The 15071-nt window shown below is 38.5% G+C and overlaps 1 long non-coding RNA gene across 1 annotated transcript in view; it reads right to left on the bottom strand.

Annotated features, from left to right (window-relative positions):
• LOC145721451 (uncharacterized) overlaps positions 1-14493 on the bottom strand; it is a 50678-nt gene extending 36185 nt beyond the window's left edge. The window contains exons 1-2 of the long non-coding RNA XR_014145127.1: positions 13042-14493; positions 3464-3552 (exon numbers count right to left, since the gene is read on the bottom strand). This is a non-coding gene — a long non-coding RNA (uncharacterized LOC145721451). The remainder of the gene's footprint in view (positions 1-3463; positions 3553-13041) is intronic.
• Between the last annotated feature and the right edge of the window lie 578 nt (positions 14494-15071).

Raw genomic sequence — 15071 nt, 5'->3', positions numbered from 1 at the left:
TCTTTGCACCCCCCTTCTGTTGCTATGGTGACCCAAATAAATTCTCTCCCGAGATTCATTTCTTTCAGATGCCAATGCATCAGGTCAAGCAGGCAGGCAGTCTAGCAAATAACGCACTGGCCCTAAACATTCTCACACTCTCTGGGCAGCCACAAAGAGCTTTCCTCTACACATCGCACCCTATTTCAACATTTTCAAAACTATAATTCCATTACATTGAGAAAAAAAATTATTCCAAGCTCTGGGGCGCCTGGGTGGCTCAGTTGTTAAGCATCTGCCTTCAGCTCAGGTCATGATCACAGGGTCCTGGGATTGAGCCCCGCATCGGGCTCCCTGCTCGGCGGGGAGCCTGCTTCTCCCTCTCCCACTCTGCCTGCTTGTGTTCCCTTTCTCGCTGTCTCTCTCTGTCAAATAAATAAATAAATAAATAAATAAAATCTTTAAAAAATTATTCCAAGCTTTGGTACTTCTTTTATTTGTCTAGCTAACACGATGAATCCCTGCACAAGGCAAAGCGTAAGAACCTGAACATCAGAAATTCTCCTAACATCCACTTCATCACTCTTATGTTCACCAATAAGACCCGAATGATGGTTCTCAGTAAAATAAAGATAAATGCCAGGACTTTCACCATCTGACCTCCATATAGTACCAGCAGAAATGGTATTTAGTACTTCGAATCAGGGACTAGGGAGACTGAGATATTACCCCCAAAAAATTCATGAAAGAAGGCATCTGGTTCATAGAAAATATGCAGACATAATTCTAGGGAAGAAAGCCTTAAAGCCTTTTTGTCATTAGAGATGTTACAGTTTAAAGCCTCTAGTGTTTGAGCATCCTCACTCCCCGCACGTGTTAAATATGTATTGCATACAGTGCAAATATTTCTCAAGATAGAGCAGCCTACCAAGAAGCATTTCACAGTGACAGTATATATGTAACAGGAAGCAAAGAGATGCTACCTACATTCTCTAAAAAACTAAGTCTGTTAATTTTACCCAAAGATGTACATTTTGACCCCAAAACTAATACAAGGTACATAATAAGAAAGGCAGAAATAAGGGTTGGGCTTCTACTCTAGGGCTGCTAATACATTATTAACACTTTCCCTCTGCCCCTTACTAAGGCCTCACCACAACCCTATAAAAGTTGTTACCCCCACTTTGGGGACGGAGGGATAAATTAACTTGTCAAAAGTCACACAGCCAAGAACTTGTTTAGAAGTTTAAATCTTCGCTCAAGTGCCTGGGCTTGTTACCCTCATGCTGTACTGTCCCTGAGGGTCCCCAGTGCACTTGGATGAATCAGACCTTGACTAGAGACCTTCTACCTTCAAATGCCTCCAGACCACTACCTATCCTCCACCTCTAAACATACATGTGCTCACTCACTCTTTCTCTTCGCCCCTTCTGTCTCTCTCCTTTTCCCAGTGCTCCGAGACCAGAGTATCATTGCCCCGCTGTTTCCTGGGGAGCTTAGCACTGCTAGAACAGGGCATTACTCCTCTACCAACTTTGCGTTCCAGGGCAAAAAGGAAACTCTCAGGAGCCAGAGACTACAGGCCAGAGGAAGCTTTCACTGAGCCAGAGGTTACCACTGTCTTGGAAGACAGAGGTGGGAGGAGACCAGGAAGATAAAAAGCAAGCATGTACTTTCCATTTCTATGTCATGGTTTTCCCCCCAAGCAGAAAAAAAAAGGGGGGGATTGGCTGCCCCCATACTTGTACACCAAGACTCTTGCCAGACTATGAGGAACGGATGATTCAACCAGAGGGCTGGATACACCAGAACGGAAAGCTTTGAGCAAATAACAAGTGCAATGAGGCTAGAGATACAAAGTGAAAGAATGGGATGAACAGGAGAGAGGGAGCAGGCCAATACATAACTGGGCCCTTTTGTGCCCACCCCACACAGGCTCTAAGCCCCCGCGGTGAACTCGCCAGGGCCTGCTGTCCCCTCCTGCTCAGCCAGCTCCTTAGCACTTTCCTCTCTCCTTCTTCTCCACTACAGGTTTAAACCGAGGTTGGTATTTTGAGGGTCAGCATGGGTATTTTTCAGTGACTTCTGAATACTATTAACCTTTTCTTATAAACCAGTGTCTTTCTCTTATTAGGAACTTAAAACTATATATGCTGGAGATTCTTTAGTCTTGAAATGCCAGTTGGATTTCTTAATGGCCATCCAGGCAAACGGGACTAACATGAAGAAATCTGCCTTAAAGGAAGCTAAATTTGGAGGGGCATACATCTACTCTATATATCAAGGGATACCTGTTTTTGACATCAGACATCAAAGGAGTTATGAACATTCATATTCCTCTCCAAAGGACAGCTAGGAATCTTATAAGCAGAGTCCTAGCATGACTCACTTGTTAGTGTTTGCTGCCCGGGGCACAAAATGTCTCATCAACAGGACTTGGGGTTTTGGATAACTGCCTCTTAAGTGGATTCAGCTCTTAACCTGGATTGCATATTTTCCTCCTTCATTACATATGATTTAATTTCTCAAGAATTAAATTATTTTTAAAGTTCTTCTAAATTAAATGAAGAGTAAATAAAAAGATCTCTGACAAAAAAAACCTGAGTAATTTTATTAGGAATATGATAAATGTGACAGGTTGCAGTAGCCTGAAAATCCCATTATATGCAATTAAGGAGCTACATTAATGTAATTGTAGACTTCCTAGCATTTTAGCCCAGCACATACAGTATTTACAGATAATTGCATAGTAAGGGGGAAAATGCAAGCTGTGAGTCTAGCATGCACGTGACTTATGTTGTCAAATTAAAACCTGGTTGGGTTTCTCCTTGAGTTATTATCTCTAAAAAGCTTAGTTTTTATCTTTTCAAGATGGGAAAATGCACAGGCATGCAAATGAATTGTTTCCTGTTAAAAACCATGCAAAGTGCTGTGAAATTACAGGCACTATTATAATAAAGTAATAGTCATTTGGATAAAACTAACTCCAAATTTGTAACTCTTTGACTAGAACTTCACCGAACAAAGAATTCTAAGGCAAATTAATATAGTAAACAGTATGCAAGGATAGGTAACTTACTTTTATGCTGATGAGACCTCCTATGTGCCCATTGTTGGCATAAAAATGATGCTAAAGTTACAAAAGAGCTAATGAGTGACAGGAAAATACTACGGAAAAAGTGCTCACCTAGGCTGGAAGAAATCAGAGTTCCTATTCTACTTTGTTGGCAATAAATTACATAATCCTGAAAAAAATTAAACACTCTACATCTCAGTTTCTTCAATTATAAAACTCAATGGTTGAAATAGATAAGCCACAAAAGTCTCCTCAGCCTAAAAATTAAGATGTTATCTAACTGTTGAAGCAGGTCCCGGTAAGATGAATACTTTTCAGCTATCAGGTTGAATTATTAATCTCGATTTGAAAACAGTGCTACATGTATTTTTAAAGAGCTAAACTTTTCATTAATTTAAGTTCACCTACCTTCAGATATAATAGGGGAGTAACATGAACCAGACACTTCTGAGGAGTCAGGAACTGTAATACCCACTTCCATGTATACTGCGTATCCTCTGTGGGGAAAGAAAAGTACAAAATTTAGTTTGTGCAGTGCTAATTTTACATTAAAAGAGGTTATAATCATTGTAAACTCATTTAACTTAAATATGTGCCTAAGACCATGGTGATGATCACAACGGTCATCATCCTAAAGCTTCTGTCGAGTACTGGGTATAGCACTGAGTGCGATGGGCCCTTAATCCTCCAAAACACCTTACACAGAGAAGGTACGATGGTCATCTCCATTCTACAGATGCACAAAGTAAGCCTTGGAGAGGCTGGGCAACTTGCCGGAGGCCACCCAGCCAGCATACGCAGGAGCCAGGACTTGAACTCAGGTCAGACACTAAATCTTAAAGCTATGCACAAACCAGTTTGCACATGGACTCAAGAATGAAGTTATTCCCCTCTTCCCACTGCCCTCTAATCATTAAGGAGGTCAGAGGGAAGTGGATATATAATAAACACCCTCTATCTAATTTCCCCTGCCAAATTCATGAAGAATAAGTAACCCATCCAGCGTCTTCCCCACTCCTGCTTCTGTATGATAGAAAACAAATATTCTTTCTAAAGGGCTTGGATGGAAGCTATCAACAGGAATGAAATCTCAAATGATAGCTGCCCAGAACCACACAGCAATACATTATCACTCATATAGTTCATGGAACATTCATTCATTTTCTTTAACATCAAGTTTAACTTTGCAGGAGGCGAGCTATGTTATAAAACTGCAAAAAAAAAAAAGTCCGAAAATGTTGATATGATTGTCTATCTAGCGGAAGGGAGACAATTTGCAGTGAAATAATTGGTACATTTTCCCACTGCATTATGCTTCTCAAAACATGTTACTGTGGGAGGAGATTAGCTTCCCCTTTCTTCAGGAAGAAAATGACTTGTCTCCTATACTGAATAGAACTGTCATTCTGAGAGCTGACAAATGCTAACAACCTTTGGAGGTGCAGTGTGCCAGCATCTAAAAAACAAATAAAATAAAATGAAGAATCCAGTAACCAAAGAAAGAAAGGTCATGAAAGAAAATAATAGGGTAGGACCCTTAAACATTAAAGTATTGGAAATCTGCTTAATGCTAGAAATAACAGTCATACACTAAAATGAAAGGAAATAGAAATAAATCATCCTAAATTAAAATCACTTCAATTAGTTTATATTTTTATGTTAGGTTCTGTAGCACCAAATTAATGGATTCTATTCTGTTTTGCTAAAAATATAGTTGCATTAGGAAGACAATTAATAGATCTGGCCACAGATGTTCCAAATAGTAATGATCAGAGCCAGAGTTGGGACCATCAGAGCTGAGGTAGCACTGTTCCATCATGTACTTCCTGCACCCTTGGTCCCATGATCCTGATGGGATTAAAATGAGATCAGTGACAGAGAAAAACTGACATGAGACCGTAAGATGATGCTAGATGCATAAGGGGTCCTGAGAGGCCATTATAACAGAGCTGACTGAGATTCTGGCAGATGATGCAATCAAAAGAAGCTTCCGGTCAATCTTGGTCTCCCTTTTTCCTGTCAGAAAAGGCTCTCAAATAATGACATTTTTATGGCAGTATTTTCTTTTTTCTGTTTGTTATTTCCATCAGATAAAAATCTATAACTGACAAAACTCAGATTTTTGTCTGTCAAGATAAAGTGCTTATATTCTTGTTACCCTAAGTAAATTCTCAAATACTTAATCATCATAAAATTGGGGGATGCTGCTAAATACCAAAGTGTACCTTAGAGAAGGGGTCTTTAAACAATGTTAAGCACTGTTCTGTACTTCATGAACATGTAGATATTAGAGTTGGAAGGGTCTTTAGCAGATATCCCAAAGGTCTGCAAAAGAAATGCAGTTCTTCACAAATAACCCGTAACAGTAATACATGACTATTATCTATAGAGCACTTAATATATGCCATGCACTGCACTAAGTACTTGACATATATGAAGTTATTTGCCCTTCACAGTTCTGTGAAATGTACTATGATCATCTTTACTTTGAAGAAAAAGAAACAGAGGATTAGAGAATCTGAATATTTACTCAAGGTGCCACTGATAAGTGGTCAAGTTTAGATTTGGTAATTTTCTATTGGAAGTTAGTCATTGTGAATTTTACATTGCTGGATGTTGGATACTTTTATATTCTTTTCTTGAGCTGTATTCTGGAATGTTGTAAAGTTACTTGGGAAGAATTTAATTCTTTCAGGTCTTGGTTTTAAGTTTTGCTAGGCAGGACCAGAGCAGTGTTTTAGTGAAGGGCTAAGTATTCTCCACAACTAAGGCAAAATTTTTCAGAATACACTACCCGATGCCCCATGAATTATGAGGAATAGGAACTTGTCCCAGGCTTGTGTGAGCTCCTAGTATTATCTCTCTAAACCTTGCAGGTGGTTCCCTCCCTATATCCTTAGTAGTTTCCTCTCCTTAATGAGCTGGTTATCATTTAGCCAAAGACTCCAGAGGGACACTCCAGATTTCTGGAGCTCTCTCTCTATGGCTTTCTTCTCTGTAACACTCTATCCTATAAATTCTGGCCCTGGCCTCCTAAGAATCTTAGCTCTGTGATCTCAACTCAGGGGAACTGCCCTAATCTAACTGGGTTCCCCTTGCCTACACCTTAGCCTGGAAACTCTCTAGGCAGTGAGCAAGTGCAATTACCGGACTCACCTTATTTGTTTCCCATATCTCAAGGATCAATGTCCTTCATGACATGATGTCCAATGTCTTAAAAGCTGTCCAATGTCACATATGTTGCCTGATCTTTTTTTTTAAAGATTTTATTTATGTATTTGAGAGAGAGCCAGAGAGCAGGAGCGGGGTGAGAGAGCACAAGCAGGGTGAAGGGCAGAGGGAGAAGTAGACTCCCCACTGAGCAGAGAGCCCAATGGGGGGCTAGTTCCCAGGACTCTGGGATCACGACCTGAGCCAAAGGCAGATGCTTACCCAACTGAGCCACCCAGGCGCCCCGTTGCCTGACTTTCTAGTCATTTCAGGAAGGAAGGTAAATCTAGTTCCTTTCACTCCATCTTAGACAGAAGCAGATGTTCTCATGCTCAGATTTGAAGCTAAGCACTCAGTTTTCAAAACCTGAGACCATAAATGCTATCCTAATTTTTATGAAGTAGTTCAGACCAGAGAGGTTAAAGAACTAAAGAACATACAAAAAAAAAAAAAACCCACCTATATCTCCTTCCTTTTAATACATTTTTTTTCCTAAAATACCATTATTTATACAGTGGTATTAGAAGGAGTAGAAGAAATAGAGTCAGATCTTCTGTGAGTTAAATAGTTTCCACTAAGCTCAAATATCAGATTTTCCTCTGAGGGAATGCTTACATCTTCTGGGAGCACTAGTCCTGGAAGATAATCCATAAAAAAAATTTTTTTTAATTGCATGTTTATGTTCCTGCTGCGTGGCTCATCCTGTTAAGTGTCCCACTCCTGATTTCAGCTCAGGTCATGATCTCAGGGTTGTGAGATTGAGTCCTGCGGCAGGCTCCACGCTCAGGTGAGAGTCTGCTTGAGATTCTCTCTCTGCCTCTCCCTCTGCCCCTCACCCCACTCTCATGCTCACACACGCTCTCTCTCTCTCTCTAAAACAAATAAATCTTTTTTAAAAATTGCATGTTTATGCTCATGAATCTTACATAATTATCCATATAGAGTATGAATGAGGTGGGGTTTACTGAAGTCTCTGACAATCAAGGGAAATCTAAGCACTGCAGACCTACATCTCACTTTACCCAACAGATCTGTTCCTTTAAAGAGCTATGCCTAAATCACTATACTGTACACCTGAAACTAATATAACAGTGTATGTTAACTATACTGAAATTAAAATAAAAAACTTAATAAAAATTTTAAAATATGTAGAACATTAAAAAAAGAGTTGTGCTTAAATCAAATTTGAGTAAATTGAATGATTTCAAAAGCAACAGTGAAGCTTACTATTTAAAACAATAATAATCTCTTTTGTGAATTGAATCAAAGCCCCCATTGTCTTCATGGGAGCCTGCAAAGCCTCGTGATTAAAAGTACAGGTTTAACCCAAAAAACAAATAATCCAGTTAAAAAATGTGCAGAAGACATGAACAGACATTTTTCCAAAGAAGACATACACATGGCTAACAAACACATGAAAGGATGATGCTCAACATCTTTTTATCACCTCACACCAGTCAGAATGGCCAAAATTAACAACACAGGAAACAATAGGTGTTGGCAAGGATGCAGAGAAAGGGGAATCCTCTTACACTGTTGGTGGGGATGCAAACTGGTGCAGCCACTCCAGAAAACAGTATGGAGGTTCCTCAAAAAGTTAAAAATAGAACTACCCTATGACCTAGCAATTGCACTACTAGGTATTTACCCAAAGGATACAAAAGTACTGATTTGAAGGGATACATGCACCCCAATGTTTATAGCAGCATTATCAACAATAGCCAAATTACAGAAAGAGCCCAAATGTCCCTCGACTGATGAATGGATAAAGAAGTGGAATACTACTCAGCCATAAAAGTGAACTAAATCCTTCCATTTGCAATTTTGTGGATGGAGCTAGAGAGTATTATATGAAGTGAAATAAGTCAGTCAGAGAAAGACAAATACCATATGATTTCACTCCCATGTGGAATTTAAGAAACAAAACAAATGAACATGGTGCGGGGGAAGAGAGGCAAACCAAGACACAGATATTAACTATAGAGAACAAACGGATGGTTAATGGAGGGGAGGTGGGTGGGGGGATGGGTTAAATGAGTGATAGCTAAGTGGGGGGCACTTGTGATGAGCACTGGGTGTTGTATGTAAGTGATGAATCACTAAATTCTACATCTGAAACTAATATTGCACTGTGTGTTAACTAGCTGGAGTTTAAATAATAACTTGGAAAAATAAAATAAAATAAAGCAAAGCATATCAGAGGGGAGGTAGGTAGGGGCATGGATGAAACAGGTGAAGGGGATTAAAAGTACACTTATCTTGATGAGCACTGAGTAATGTATAGAATTGTTGACTCACTATATTGCACACCTGAAGCTGATATAATACTAATACTGTATGTTAACTATACTGGAATTAAAATAAAAAACTTAATAAAAATAAATAAATAAATAAAGGCACAAGTTTAGGAATCAGGCAGGCCTGGGTTTAAATCCCAGCTTCCAAGCTATGCAACCTTGGCCAAGTCATTTAAGTCATCAAAGTCTCAGATTCTGCTATAAAATGAGGATAAGAATACCTACCTCTTGGGTTGTTGGGAGGATTTATAAAATCCCTGTAAAAGTGCTAACCCCCACAAATGTGCTTAGTGAAAGTATGATGCTTAGCACTGAATTAAAGTTAACTATCATTAGTTCTCTTATCTAGAAAAATATAAAATTAATACAATGAAAGAAAATAAGAAATAAGTTATCTCTAGTTAAGTCTGCGTATATGCTGGGTTTTAGTCTAATTTTAATTATATTAAAATACATAAATATATACTAAAGTAAATATACTTAACATATTTAAATACCCAATAATTTCTTAGAAGAGTTTTATAATTAAAATAATTCACCTTGGTATCACTCTCCTTAAATTTTCATTTACTTAATGTCATTCATTAATACTCATGTACCATGGTAGCTAATTCTGCAATGTTCATATTCTTTGGATATTATTAGATACCTTCCTCAACCCACCACACCCCCTTAGTTAACATTTTCATCAACTATAAATATTCATTTCTTTAATTATTTTCATCTTTCTGACATACATGAATCATATCCTTTAGCACTAAATATTCTCATCACTTTCCACAATTTTTAAAATTCAGATACTTCCCTCAGAACTATAGAAAATCGAAAATTACAACCTCCTTTTCAACCTGCTATTTCTCATTCACACCTAAACATACCTATTTGGACAGCCATATCATACTTCAGATCAGACACTTGTATTAGTCCATAAAAGCAGGTTAGCCTTGAAAGAATTGACCCAGCAACCCTAGATGAGTAAGTATAATTATCATTTTTTTATAACTTTTTCTTAAGATCTCTTAATACATCTGTGTTTGAGAATAAATTCTAAGTATATTTAGTATTTTAATTTGATAAATCTGGCAACCCTTAATATGTTTGAAATAGGCATATGCTTGTATATTCACAGTCTAGAAAAGGCTATATGTGAACATAACTGTGTGAGTTGGTAGAATATTTAAAAGCCTGAAGGTTGTCAATGATACAAAATATGAATATTTACGATATTTTAACACATCTTTGTATAATTTCTCTTTCCGTAGTGATTCCAACAAGTTTTAATGCAACACAACACAAATGTAAAATGTCACCAACGTATTTAAATACAGCCTCCAAATCAAACACTAAGATGGCAACCGAAGGCAAACTTAGTTTTCATTTCTGAAATAGCTCATCACAAGATGCATCATTATTTTGTGTTATAGACTTCTGTAGCATCTAGCAGACAACAAGAGGTTCACACCAAAGCCAATTTCAATTAATTCAAGATGGAAAATTTTATGTGACACTATCAAACACTTTACCAAAATTGAGATAGATTACATCTACAATTTCACATTACTTTTATCTACTGATCTTGTAGCTCTATCAAAAAAAGCAATCAAGTTTTTCTGGCATGATTTGTTCTTTTTAAATTCCTATTTTATAATGTCCATTATCATTATCCTTATATGTTTCATCAATGCTTGCAAATTTTCTATTAATGCTCATTCTATTCTTTCAATGTAGATTTACCTGCTTTTGCTAGATAATTATGTCAGTGTTGTTCATTGTTTTAAAGAACAACAATAATCATTATCATTAAGATAATGCTCAAGAAATTACTCCTCATATTTGGGTTGATAAAAGAATTCAAATCAATTCTACAAATACTTACTGCGCATTTACTAATTGCTTATTACTCTGCCAGGCAATGTAGGGAAAACAGATTAGCAGAAGAAAACTTTCCTCTGGAAGCCACTGATCTCCTTGAGGAGATAAAATAGAGACAAATGGGAATTCTGCGTTTATTGGTACCCAATGTTTTGCAAACTCTAGTAGGTTAAAAAAAATCTTATTATTAAAATTCAAGTTTTCATGCCTTATTTCCAGAGGTTCTGACTTAGCATTTGTGTTTTTAACAAGCACCCCCCAGGTGATTCCAGCATAAGCATTTTTTAAACCACAGTTGAGAAAAAATGATATGGACAGTCAAAGTACCAGAGGAGCAGAATAGAGTTCAGCCATTATAGGCAGTATCTTACAAAAAGACTTCCCAACAGAATCAGGACTTTCAGGATATCCAGGCTAACAGAGTTCTTACAATATTATCCATATTAGCAGTGCTAGAGCTGTTTTTGAAATATACTTGATTCACTGATACAACCATGACCTGCTGCTCTTTGGCCAAATCAATTAAGCAATGGAGAAAACATTACAATAACTTGCCCACACAAAAATAAGCATGTATCCCTGTCAAAGGAGCTAAAATAAATTTAACACTGGGAAGCATTTATCTGGGTTGCTTTCACATTATATACATTGGATACATCCTAGAACTTGGGAATTTGTCAATATTTTAGTGACAATCTAGAAAGCAATACTTAGAAAATAATTTCAGAGCCACCAGGAGATTTTTACCCCATGAGTAAGCCTTGTAATGCTTCTGGGAAAGCCTGTAGTGTTCAATATGATTGCTCTAGATTCATGAGGTATCATATAAAATTATTATTTGAGCCTGTATAACTAACTGCCTTTCTCCAAATATCTCAGACCGATCTACTGTACTATTTCATTCTTCGTGTTATATATGACACCAGCATAGCAGTCAGGGTCCAAAGAGAAAAACAGGATTTAAAACAGAGGGAATTTAACAGAGGGGATTTTGTTAAACAGATGATGGAAGAGATGAATGACCAAAGGGAACAGTGAAGCAACTGAGAGATTAGCAGCACAAGCAGTCTCTTCCTCCAAACCCAGTAGAAGAGAGGTGTTTGTTCCCAGAGCCCAGGGGCAGGGTCACCTAACTAAAGCCAGAACAATGAGGCTAGTCTGGACTGACTAGAATAGTGGAGAAGCAGAGAGGGGTGGAGAAATACCCTGCTTTCTCCCTCCCTCCCACCCTCCAATCTCCTGCCAAGCGCCTTCCCACACCTCAACACAGCAAAATGTCAGCTGACAGGTGACCTTTGGAAACACAGTCAGGCCCCCTGCTCCTCAGAATAGAGCAGGAGAAGTATAAGAGAGTGGTTTGAGAGTAAATAAGCCAAGATCTAGGAAAGGTGACGGTGATGGTGGTGGTAGTTATTATTATTTTGTAGTATCCCTTTAAAACAGAGAAATTGAGTTTGCACAAGGAATTTGAAATTTTTATAGAATCTCAACTCAGTGCTTCACTTATTCAACAATGCATGCCGCCTCTCAATACATTGCATTTTATTCTTTTATTCTTTATCACTCTAGTTTGCTATGATTTAAAATTCAGTGCTTGAATAAGCTTCATTATTCTTTTTAAAATATTACTAAATGCAAATCCTTTCTTACTCATCTCTCTTACCTATACATCAGGAGATATTATTTCATTCCTGATACATTTTTAATTGCCCAGACATCTTGACTCCATATTTTTTTTAAATGTACATTTCTAAAGAACAATCTGGTATTAAAACCATTTAGTTACCATAATTTTGTTCTCACTGCATTCATTAATGGAATTTTTGTATCTAGTAATTTGTACTCCCCATGCAGAAGGTCATAGATTAATCTCTTTAGCCCATTTATCTAAAAAGAAGAATGTGCTCAGAACAAAGTTTCCTATCTTCCCTCCCCCACCCAGAAAAATCGATCATATTAACTAAGCTCGGCATGGAGCTTTACGTTTAGCAAAGTGGTTTGCATACTGTGTGGGTGTGTGTGGGTGTGGGTGTGTGGGTGTCAACAGAATGGCTTCAAGGATGAGAAACAAAGAAATGCAATTATAGGATCTGGTGTTCCCTTCCATGTATTTATGCATATATATTTATGCAACATATAAATGATTTAACAGTTATATAATCATGTCCTCAGAACATATAATTCTCTTTGCCACAGTTATCCAAAATCCACAGATTATACTTCAGTTGATCCTCACTTTTCCTTAATAAGGAATTTCTAGTCTTATCAGGTCAGTCTCCTCACTGGCCACTCAACACCTCCATGTTCAATCTGGGCTCCATGACTTTTTAGTCTGTGCTACCCCACACTCCGCTATCCATGACTTCTCTGTTCTCCCATGCGCTAAGTCCCATCTCCTTCAGGGAATTTACCGTAATGGGCCAGCTCAAAGGATCCCTCTTCCTTCTCGGGAGCTCCTATTAAACAAATGTCTATGGATTAAATGTGTATTCATTACTTCATATATGTGCTTTATATCCTTAAAAAGTCCCTTAAATTCTTGAGAACAGGACCTGTAGCTTAAATCCTACAATACTGTTAAGTAAACAGCAAGGACTCAAAACATACTGAATACCACTGAAGTTCCATAATCAGTCCTGGAGAGGGGTTTCTGAAGTCACCATAAGATGTTGGAGAAAAGGCAAAAAGGAATGGTGTCATAATGCGAACATAGAAGATCAGATGAGAGACCAGGGACCTAGAAGGAAGCAGAAATAAATCGATTTTGGGTACGCGGGAGTAGATCTCCTTTAAAGAAACTTAGATGTTTGGGGAAAGTTCCCAAGACATTTTTCCCCCCTTTCGGAAAAAAAAAAATCATTTTTATCTTCACTGATTAAATTTCTTTTGTTTTAGCCGGCAATATATTTTTGCTGCCTCTCGCATTTTGAAAAATAACTCTGAGGAATTTCATCTCATAGTCACTCTTGATTATCTGTCTTCTACCCTGTCTTAAATCAGTTTCATCAGGAGGATCAAATCTGAAGTCCATCTGTAGCTCTGATTAGGTGTTCACTAAATGTGATTTCAAGACCCAAGTCTCACGATATCATCCTTCTCAGAGCCTCCTGAAGGTCAACCAGGATTACACCAGCCTGCAATTAACCAAGGTGGCTTCCCCTCAGGGAGCCCATCCCCCACCTACCTGGCTCTTATCATTCTGCCCTATCTCATTTAAACCTCTCCACACCCTTATGTCTTCAACTTAAAAATCAATTTTCTCCCTGATTCAGTTTCTTTTTCACAGTTGCTTCTTCATTTAATCTTCAGGGTCATCTCAATCCCCATAAATCTAAACACAGCAATCAAATGTCTGGTCTCTTTAACATGTCTCGCCACAGGTGGGGCACAAATCCCCCCTCCTGATGGATTGGGCAATTTAAAAGAAAGATGGTGAACACGGGATATTATATCTCCAGAGAAAAGGCCCTTCCTTCGGAAACCTGGGGCTGAAGGGGAAGCTTTTGTTTTTGTTATTGAAAGGGTTTATGCTTTAATCTCTGCTTTAAGAATTTTTTTTTCCTTGAAAAAAACTATCTTAACCATTTATGAATGAGATCTGAAAATCCAGGTTTTCAAAACCCACTGCAAGTGTTTTGTTTACTAAAATGAGAAGACTCGTACTACACCTGAAGTGGGCTCCGTCTCCCCCTTGCCCATACAGTCAGCTACTGCACCACTTGAAATGCCTGCAGTAGGCTTCAGGCTAGGGTTCTCTGTTTCTGTGCTCACGTGTTTTTTACTACACAAATACTTAGTGAGCACTTATGATCAACAAGGCACTGAGCTAGGTGCTACAGGGTCAAATAGGATTAATATGACATAGCCCCTGTTCTCAGTGACACAGATGTGACAGGCATGGATATAAACAGCTATACAGAAAGACAGTATGTGGCAAGTAGTAGACTTTATTTATTGATTCAACAAGCCTTTACTGAGTGCTTTCTCTGCCAGGCACCGAGGATACAGCAGAGAGAAAAACAGGCACCCCTCCTCCCCTAGAGGAGTTTCCACTCATGCGAGTGGGTGACAGACACTACTGGAATGATCAGACTAATGACTGGGCACCTGGGTGGCTCAGGTGGTTAAGTGACTGCCTTCGGCTCAGGTCATGATCCTGGAGTCCTGGGATCGAGTCCCGCATCGGACTCCCTGCTCAGTGGGGAGTCTGCTTCTCCCTCTGACCCTACCCCCTCTCTCAAATAAATAAATTTGAGAGTGCACTCTCTCTCAAATAAATAAATAAAATCTTTAAAAAAAAAAAAAAGACTAATGACCTATGGCATCATGGACCAAGGTAAGCGTCCAGTGTATATCTAAGGAAACTGATGGAGACCCAGCAGCTGGAGACAAGACTTATGGCTCAAACCTTAGAATGAATAGGAGGTGACAAGGCTGGGCGGCTGGGGAACATTCTAGACATAGCCAAATAAAGAAAAAGTGCTATGGGAGCTTTCAGAAGGAGAAATCCTTTCAGGGTGGGACCAGGAGGGAGAGATGGTACATCCTGGAGTTCAGAGAGCACAGGCACTGGTCTTCACTGAGCGTAGGATTTTATCAAGTAGACATGGTGAAGAGGAGGTACTAAGCCAGAAAAG

The sequence above is a fragment of the Leptonychotes weddellii genome, chromosome 5 (genome assembly GCF_054177405.1).
Source record: "Leptonychotes weddellii isolate Sample4059 chromosome 5, ASM5417740v2, whole genome shotgun sequence".
NCBI lineage: Eukaryota > Metazoa > Chordata > Mammalia > Carnivora > Phocidae > Leptonychotes > Leptonychotes weddellii.
Note: the sequence above shows the minus strand (reverse complement) of the source record. Positions and strands in the feature narration are given on the sequence as shown.